The sequence below is a fragment of the Scomber scombrus genome, chromosome 20 (assembly GCF_963691925.1).
Source record: "Scomber scombrus chromosome 20, fScoSco1.1, whole genome shotgun sequence".
Lineage (NCBI taxonomy): Eukaryota > Metazoa > Chordata > Actinopteri > Scombriformes > Scombridae > Scomber > Scomber scombrus.
In genome coordinates, this window is record NC_084989.1 from 21,559,702 (window position 1) to 21,569,957 (window position 10,256).

The 10,256-nt window shown below is 38.2% G+C and overlaps 1 pseudogene; it reads right to left on the reverse strand.

Annotated features, from left to right (window-relative positions):
* The window catches only part of LOC134002464 (ABC transporter F family member 4-like), a 21,126-nt pseudogene extending 10,870 nt beyond the window's left edge, over positions 1-10,256 (reverse strand).

Below are 10,256 nucleotides of genomic sequence, written 5' to 3' on the forward strand. Positions count from 1 at the left end.
GGAGTGATTTCAGACACAACCCTCATATTAAAGCCTCTTCTCCTCTATCTAACGCTAGGGTTAGGGGTTAGAGTTAGTTAGTAATTGAGGGCTCTATATAGGGGAGATATTTACACACTCATTATTTTGACACTTAAATATAATGGTGGAGGGTAAATGTGGGGCACTATATAGTAAATAGGGTGTAATTTCTGACACAGCCTTCATTTTAAAGCCTCTTCTCTTCTATCTAACGTTAAAAGGGAAACAAGGTAAAGTGTGTCCAAACTTTTGTACTATATGTGAGAACAAAATAACAGTCTAATCTTACATTTTTCCCTATTAAAAAAGAAAAAAGCTCTGACTGTAATACCAGAAGAATGTGTCTTTATTTAACTACATACTTTCTGTATTTCGTCATTTCTTAAGCTGACAAAACTTGATGCTCACCAGCTTTTAAAAAAACGAGGGGCTGCTTTTATCACACACAAAAAAAACGTTGCCTGAAATTAGCGTTCAGAAAAATAGCTGAGAACTCTCAAGAGGTTGTGTTATCTAAATCTGCACTCTGTTATAATTGCAGGCTGTTCGTGTGCCGTGTGATGAAAAAAAAAAAAAAAAAAAAGGGTTGACAGTAAACTAAAAGTGTTTTTTTTGTGTTTTTACCACAGTGATGTTGTCCTCCTGCAGCCACGCAGGCAGCCGGGCGCTGTGGGACAGAACCTGGAACAACGTGGCTCTGAGGGCGCAGTAGTTGTCCCCCCTCACTCTCCTCACGCTGCCAAACCTCTGGGACATCTCTTTATAACCCTGCAGCAGCACACAGACACACCACAGGAAGTGTTTTAGCCATTACAGAGAAAGAAAGACAACAACTGGCTTTTTAATGGGAAACACTTCTTCCCCAGGAGCTGCAGGCAAACCCGACCTTTCTAATGAGAGCACTTTTGGCAGTGTTTCCTTTCCACTCTCGCTCGCTGTAAGACAAAATATCCACCGCTGGGGCCAAACTGCATCTGTCCTCCACTTTAGGGAACAAAAGGAAGAGAAGAAGAAGAAGAGAGTGAAAGGATGCGAGGGACAAAACAAAAGGACTTTTGTGTGTGTGTGTGTGTGTATAGTTTATGAAACAAAAAGCAGTGCTGTTTGTGTGTGTTCTCTGTGCGATTTTTGTGAATGTACTGACGTGTTGCCGTCGTCGGTGGTGGTCCCGCTTTATTAGCCTGTGATGCTGAAAGCTCCTCAGCTCCTCTGTACAGGTCTTCTTCACTGAAAGGAAACATAACACACTTAAAAACACCACTAATCAATATGTTTTTAACAGTTTTATAATGGGTTAAACTCACAGAGAATGAACACAGTGAGACGCTGCAGTTCTCGTGATATTTTCAAGCATCTGTAAAATGTTTTCTTTTGGTTCAAGCTCTCACAGTTTTTTATTTATATATCATTTAAATCGATATCAGTTCCTGCCGCGAGCGAACAGCTGTCATCAAAAAACCAGACTCACGCTACCTGACCAGCAGCACACAGAAAAGTTAGCAACAAATAATGAAGCATTTGGCTTGCTACGAGCCCAACACAGAGCTAAAAGAGAAGAGAGTGAATATTGAGCTGAATTTATGTCAGGCATGTCCAAACTATCCCATAAAATAAAGGGCTAAAATTTGGCTGCAGGTTTTCACTCCAAACTAACACACCTAGCACACCTGGATCAACTCATTTAAATCAGCTGATCTCAGTCTTCAGACAGGTTGACTGGTCGAATCGTGTGTGTGTGCTTTTGATACGCCTGATTTTATATAGACAGAAACTCAGAGTGAATGCTAATTTTGCTGCATATCTGTCCACTAACACATCTGCAAAATGAAGGATTATAATTACAATAAAATGCATGCATATATCACATTGTTGCACGTTATATATCGTCTTTCTCTCCCTTTCATTTCCTCCATTCCTACTCTCTCTACTCTCACTGTAATAAAGGAAATTGATCTTGCATATTTCACTTCTGGACAACTGTGTATTATTATACGTTACTTTGTGGTGCAACAGTACACACATGACACAATTATTTTTAACAGTATCTCTGTGAATGGGATCTATGGGATCTAAATTTGTCATTTTCTGTATTTGTCACATTTCCGCCCACTTGTAAACATCTCTCTCTCTGCATGGTGTCTCTCTGCGATGTTATTTTATTTGGTGAAAGATTCAAGGGGGGATTGTAATGACGCTTCTGTAATCTTGAAACATGATTAAGAAAGTGTGGTGTTGACTTTAGATTCAGGACTACAAACCTGTTTCCCAAACCGCCTTCTGAAGACTCTTCCTTCTCCTTCTCTGTGACGGGTCTCTCATCAACCTTCACATCAGTGGGTTCGCTCTCTGACGCCTGCTGCTGCTGCTCCTCCTGAACCTCAGCATCTTTGTCAGCCTCAACAGGAGCCTCCACCTCCTCCTCCTTCTTCTCCTCCTCCTCCTCCTCCTCTTTCTCCTCCTTCATCTCCTCCTTCTCCGCGGGAACATTTACATCTTTGTTCTGCACCTCTAACACACTTTCCTCCCCGTTCTCCTGTGTGATGTTCTCCGAAGCAGCGACCACGTTTGAGCTCGTAGATGAAGACTCGGTGTCAAGCATTTCATCCTGATTGGACTTTGAGCTGCAGAAAGCAAACACTTGCTGTCACTTTTCCTGCTTTACATCGCAATCACTTCAATATTAATGCAATATTATAAAAAATATTACACTTAAATGACATTTTACAGCATGAAACATAAGGCTCAGGTGTGCAAATATGGAAGTAAAAAGCAAATAAGAAGATTTGTGTGAGGAGAGGAAAGAAGATCAGTGCAAATCATACAGAGGGGAGTCTGATAATCATTTGCTAATAAAACAAACAGTGTCTTTACGCCCCCTTGTGGTCACACAGGGAACATCTAAAACACACAGTTTCTGTAAACAAACGTCTTTTTTTTTTTGGATGGTCACTAAATCAGAACCTACTGACCTCTCAGTGGCGTCTGAAGGATCCGTGGTCTCTGGCTCCGTGACTGAGCTGGCCGAGTCTTTCACCTCACCGCTGTCGCTGAGCCCTGAGGTCTCCGATCCAGAACCGGACTCGGAGCCATCGTGGTTTTTTGTGGCTTCAGGATTGGCCTCCTTACACACCGAAGGACTTTCTGAATCCTCCGACGCAGCACTGCACAAGAGGAGGAAAAGGAGAGAGATGTCAAAGTTTTACATCAAAATATTGGAAGTTTAAACCGATAAACTAGTGTCTGTTCACCTTATAATGAAAAAACTCTAAGCTCTTATACTTTGGGCTAATCTGCAATTACTGTAAGGGAACATCTGTCAAATTAATGCAATAAATATATTATCTAATATAAGATGATGTGTTTTCCATTAATGCCCATTAAGCAGCCCTGCTCATCGATTTTGCAGCACAGCCTCATGCCACATGTTGCGTAGGCAAAAAAACCCCAACAAAACTCCTTATAAACATTTCTTTTAGTCTGACTTCTCCTAATGTGACAGCAAATATATCAAAATGGAAATAAAATACATCATTTTTTAAAACTTTTTATGCAGCTGATACACATTTTTATATCTGCTGTTGCACAAATTTGATGTGTATTTATAACAAAAATTCAAAAATCAGCTTTAAAACATATTGTTGTGTTTATCATATTCTATAAAATGTTCTCCTGGATCATAAAATAGTGATGGTGAAAGTCTTTTAATCAAATAGAAGGATTAATCAAACTTTTATTTATCACTGATGGGGAATTTATGAATGTGAATTGATGAAGAGACTAATTATGAGTCAGAATATGAACAGTATGTAAGGGTTAAGATAAAAAAAAACACTTTTAACAGAAGCTGCACACTGTCTCTTATTGTGTAACTTACCATCTGGACTGTGCGTTGACCTCCTGACTAACCGCATGGACGGACGACACCTGACAGGCTGCTGCTGCTGCTGCTGTGGCGAGCTGAGTGTTTGGCACAGATAACGCCTCATTGTTCTGAGAAACCTCCTCTGATGGCTCGGCTACAGTATCGTCACCTGACTTGACTCCTGAGCCCGCGTCGTCTTCTTCTTTATCATCAACAACGTGACCAGAGTCCAGTGTAACGTGCTCTCTTGTTGGGTTCGTGTCGGCGTTGGACGGGTTTTTCACTTCGGCTGCTTGCGTGATAACATCAGGCATTTTATCTTGCCCTGCGGTTTGATTTTCTTCTACTGGCGCCGCGTTCATTTTTTCTTGCAGGGGGTTTAAAGTGCATTGCGGAGGTTCAGCTTGTCCGCGGCCGGCTGGAGTTACCTTCACATCTTCATCTTGTGCTCTGGTGGAGTTTTCTTTAAGTTTCATCCCTTTGTCCGGAGAGTGAGTCGCTGTCTTTGCACCCTCTTTCTGTAAGGGTCCGTTCTCCTGAGTGTTGTTGGGCTCGGCTTCTCCGTTCTCAGGACTCTGCTTCACCTGCATCGCCTCGGCCTTTAAATTGGCCTCATCAGCTGTTTTCCTAAGTGACAAAACACAGAAAGGATGAGCAACACAATCACAATATGAGCTGTTATGAATTTACAGCTTTTCACATCTTGATTAAAAGCCTTTTTTATAGTTCATATGACCACCAATAATATTATAAAGCTATTTTCAGTTTGATGGAAATGTGATATTTTTTAATAACAGTCATCTTTATCTAATGTCTCCATTCATTATTTACTAGTGTGTGTAATGCAATGACAACGAAACATAGCATAACATAACATAACATAATATATTGTAACATTCACTATAACATACTATACTATAGTATTTTATAGTATAGAATAATTTAGTATAGTATAGTATGGAATAGTTATAGTATGTTATAGTATAGAATAGTATGGTATAGTTATAGTATGTTATAGTATAGAATAGTATGGTATAGTTATAGTATGTTATAGTATAGAATAGTATAGAATAGTTATAGTATGTTATAGTTTAGTATAGTATGGTATGTTATAGTATAATTTGGTATAGAGTATATAGTAGAGTATGTTATATCATAGTATGGTATACTATAATATCGTATAGTATAGTATATACTAGTATAGTATAGAATATAGTATAGTAGAGTATGGTATAGTATAGTAACTATACTATACTATACCATACTATACTAGACCATACTAGTATAGTAGTATATTATGTTATAGTATAGTATAGTATATAGTATAGTAGAGTATGTCATAGTATAGTAACTATACTATACTATACTATAACATACTAGTATAGTAGTATAGTATGGTATAGTATAGTATAGTAACTATACTATGACATACTCTACTATACTATATACTATACTATAACATACTATAACTATACCATACCATGCTATACTATAACACAACATAACATAACATATTACCTTTCACACTAAAAGGAAGAAGGAACACCTGCAGATATGTGATACACCTACAAAATGTCTTTGATTGAAATGTTTTATATATTAAAGCATATTTATCGGGTGCGAGCGTCCCTTCATCCTTTTAGTACGTGGCCACTCCCCCAACACACACGTCACAAACACTAACTCAGGTATGCAGCAGACTTTTTACAAACCCTTATGGAAAAATCTAAATGTAATTTTTTTAAGCTGCACATTTCCTTTATTGAGTCACTTTTAGCACTTCCTAAAAACACACACCTGCTGGCAAAATACACTGTGTATAAGTGTTGATATAATATTTGTGTAATTAAATGATCTTTGCTGCAGGTTATCTCACCGCCTTTACACACACACACACACACACACACACACACACACACACACACACACACACACACACACACACACACACACACACACACACACACACACACACACACACACACACACAGTTAATAAAGACGGATGTTTCGCCTCCAACCTAACAGCTGTCGTTTACTCCTTCGGCTATTTGCTTTCTAAATAAAAACAACAGCAGGCGTCACCTGAGGGCTCCTGTTCCAAATAAACCTAGAAATCGGATTAAGTCGGGATTTTCTGGTTATCCTGGCTGAATTTAGCCGGGACTCAGTAACAGGAAGGCTGAGGCATTATCGTGTTTTAGTGTGTGATATAATGTTAGTTTTATTTTACTTAAATGGTGAATATTGTATTATGTGAAGCAGTTTGGAAAAGGTGCTACAGAAATAAAGTTTATCTAAACGCGGAAAGGCAGCGCTGAGTGACAGCAAACTGTAGATAAACAACAAAATAATAACCATTTAATGTTTGAAAAAGGTGTAAAAAAAAATTTAATATTATAGCCTATCTTTATTTACAATTTAACACTTTTAATTATATTTAAATGTATGTTTTATTTAAAGCACTTAAAATTGCTCTGTTGTTGAAATGTGCAATACAAATATTATTTTGCATTTTTTAAATTATTGTTAATAACAATAATTATCATAATTTATTTTTTATTATATGTATATTTTTCTGCATTATTATTTTTAGTTTATTTTATTTGTATATTTTTCTGCAAATTTATCGTTATTCTTTTACCTTTTCGCACTTATTATTTATAATCATTATTATTTTATTTACCTATATATTTTTTGCATTTTTATTTTTATTATTATCATTATAATCATTTTTAAAATTAATTTGTATATAATTCTTTATTTAGTATTTTTTATTTATTTATTTATTTAATTTTTTCTGCATTTATTATTTATTATTATTATGGTTTCTGCATGTCAGCCAAAAAGCTTCTTAAAGATATTAAAAGATTTACTCTGTATGGTAATGAATACCTTCCAGGAAATGGGGCTTCAAAATAAAAGGGGGAACCATTCCTGCACAGGTTATCTCACCTCCTGCCGTCGTCTCCTTCGGGTCCGATAGCGCTCACCGTAATCTTCGGCTCATCGTTCAGCAGACCGCTCCTTTCCTCCGCGCTGCCACAGGGACTCTCAGCACGACAGCAGCAGTAGTTCCCCATCTGCTCGCCCCCCCTCGGCTCGGGGAGGTCAGACTGGGGGGCGTGTTTAGGCTGAACGGTGACCTCTGCTCCTCCCTAAAAAAAAAACCCCACACAACCACGAGCGACCTGACGAGTCGCCGAAGGCCGGAGGTTTCAGGAGTCCATGATGACGAGGGTCAAAGCTGCAGCTGGAGACAGGCGGCTGAAACCTGCAGGGAACATGAGACAATTTAATTCAAGTTACACCAAATCCTGTGATTCTGTACCTCATACATATTATATTATCATCAGAGGGGGAAGTAATGAATTATAAGTACTCATATTACTGTAATTGAGTAGCTAAGTCAGTATTTTTTACTTTTACTAAACCCTTACATACTGTTCAGGTCAAATTTGATCCATTCAGACTTTTTTGACAGCTGTAAAAACACCCCAAATGTTCTTTTACTCTGAAATTTGATGACTTTTCCTAAAGTGGCCCTAAATGCACAAAAAAAAAAAAAAAATTAAAATGTTATATTTTGGATTTATGCTACAATTATTTGTCCATTGAGGTTGTTCAGAGTCAAATTTGACCCATTTTTACATTTGACAGCTGTAAAAACACCCTATACAAATTTATTCTAGGTGGACTTTTCCTTTTCCGATAACAATATACATATTTTATATTATTTATATATTTATAATATTTTTTTTATTTTTCTCTAACTTTTATATTTTTTTCTTTTTAAATTATTATTATTATTAATATAATCATAATTTTATAATAATTTAAATTAATATGAATTTTACTCAATCTGAATTTTTTTCTCTTATTTTTATCTATTTGTTTCACTATATTTAATTTAAAAAAAATACATTTTATCATTCTTATTTTCTCGTGTGAATTAGTCTCAAATGTTTTTACAATTATTTTTCTTTATCTTTATGACCTTGTTCTGTCTTATTATCAACTTCTCAATAAACTGTGAACCTGTGTGAAAGCTGCTATATAAATAAAGTTTGATTGACTGATTGATTGATTGACAGTTCACTGCAGTCATAATGTGTGTAACAGTCTCATGAAAACAGACATTCAGTAATCTCCGCCTACATCAGGGGATTTACCAACAGCGCTGACATTTTATCAACCATGGCACTTTACGGGAAATGATGCCCCCCCCTTCCCCCTTCCCCCGCCCTTCCACCACATTTTGTTATGTTGCAGCTTTATTCCAAAATGGATTAAATCCCCTTTTTTTCCTCATCAATCTACACACAATACCCCATAATGACAAAGCGAAAAAGGTTTTTTAGAAATATTTGCAATTGTATTAAAAATAAAAAACTGAAATATCGCTTGTAAATAAGTATTCACACCCTTTGCTGTGGCACTCAAAATTGAGCTCAGGTGCTTCCTGTTTCCACTGATCTTCCTTGAGATGTTTTACAACTTGATTGGAGTCGACCTGTAGTAGATTCAATTGATTGGACATGATTTGGGAAGGCACACACCTGTCTATAGGTCAGAGCAGAAACTTAGCCATGAAGTTAAAGGAATTGTCTGTAGACCTCTGAGACAGGATTGTATCCAGGCACAGATCTGGGGAAAGGTATAACTTTTTTTTGCAGCATTGAAGATCCCGAAGAGCACAGTGGTCTCCATCATTCATAATGGGGAAGAAGTTAGGAACCACATGGACTCTTCCTAGAGATGGCAGCCGAACTGAGCAATCGGGTGAGACGGGCCTTGGTTTAGGGAGGTGACCAAGAACCCGATGGTCACTCTGACAGAGCTCCAGCGTTCCTCTGTGGAGATGGGAGAACCTTCCAGAAGAACAACCATCTCTGCAGCTCTCCACCAATCAGGCCTTTATGGTAGAGCAGCCAGACGGGAGCCTCGACTCAGTAAAAGGCCCATGACAGCCTGCTTGGAGTTTGCCATAAGGCACCTAAAGGACTCTCAGACCATGAGAAACAAGATTCTTTGGTCTGATGAAACCAACATTGAACTCTTTGGCCTGAATGCCAAGCGTCACGTCTGTAAGGGAAACCAGGCACCTCTCATCACCTGGCTAATACCATCGCTACGGTGAAGCATGGTGGTGGTGGCATTATACTGTTGGGCAGGAACTGGGAGACTAGTCAGGATCAATGACGGAGCTAAGTACAGAGAGATCCTCGACGATAACCTGCTCCAGAGCGCTCAGCCAAGACAACGAAGGAGTGGCTTCGGGACAAGTCTGTGAATGTCCTTGAGTGGCCCAGACTCGAACCTGATTGATCATAATCAAGACGTGAAAATAGCTGTGCAGCGACGCTCCCCATCTAACATGACAGAGCTTGAGAGGATCTGCAGAGAAGAATTGGAGAAATACCCCAAATTCAGGTTTGCCAAGCTTGTAGCTTCATACCTAAGAAGACTTGAGGCGGTTATCGCTGCCAAAGGTGCCTCAACAACGTACTGAGTAAAGGGTGTGAATACTAATGTACATTGATTGATGAGAAAAAAAGGAATTTAATCCATTTTGGAATAAAGCTGTAACATAACAAAATGTGGGGGAAGTCAAGGGGTGTGAATACTTTCCGGATGCACTGTATATATGTAGTTCTTCACATGGCAACATAACTTTGCAGATCGAAAGCATCATTAAGCATCTGAAATGTAAACATCATGATGACATTTTTAATATCTATTTGTGACTTTTATTAAGCATATTTTTAGCATTTTTGAGGCACATTTGAATACAATCAATGCACTTTTCTTACAAACAGAAAGAAGAAAATAAACTTTTGATTCATAAGCGATAAAAAAGATAGATATATAAAAGGCTAGATTAGTTTATTTCAGTATTTTAGAAACCATACAGCAGAATACAGCATGTGGAAAGGTGTGACTGTGTGTTTAAGGGTTTAAAATAATTAAAATCACCTTTTAATGCCACTGCAACATAAGAAATTAGCTTAAAACACAAATATTACACATAAACACAGTCAACTCTCACTGTCAGCTCCATAAAACACAATAAATATCACCTACCTCCGTCGAGCTTTAATGGAGACTCAAACTCCTCCAGCGTTCAAGCATGAAGCTGCGTGTTTTGTTTCACTTTTGCTTCACAGGAATAACAGTAAACACAGTTAAAGCTAGCAGCCACAGCTAGCTAAGGTGGTAACTTAAAACACCCGGAGAGGTTGCCCCTGGTAACAAACACCGAGGACACGCCGGTGAGGGTCTGTTAAACGCGGGGGTGTTACCGTTTAACGCGACGCATTTCGGTGTTTTTACGGTAAATCGGTCTCTGCAGCAGCTCCGTTAGCATGGTAGCG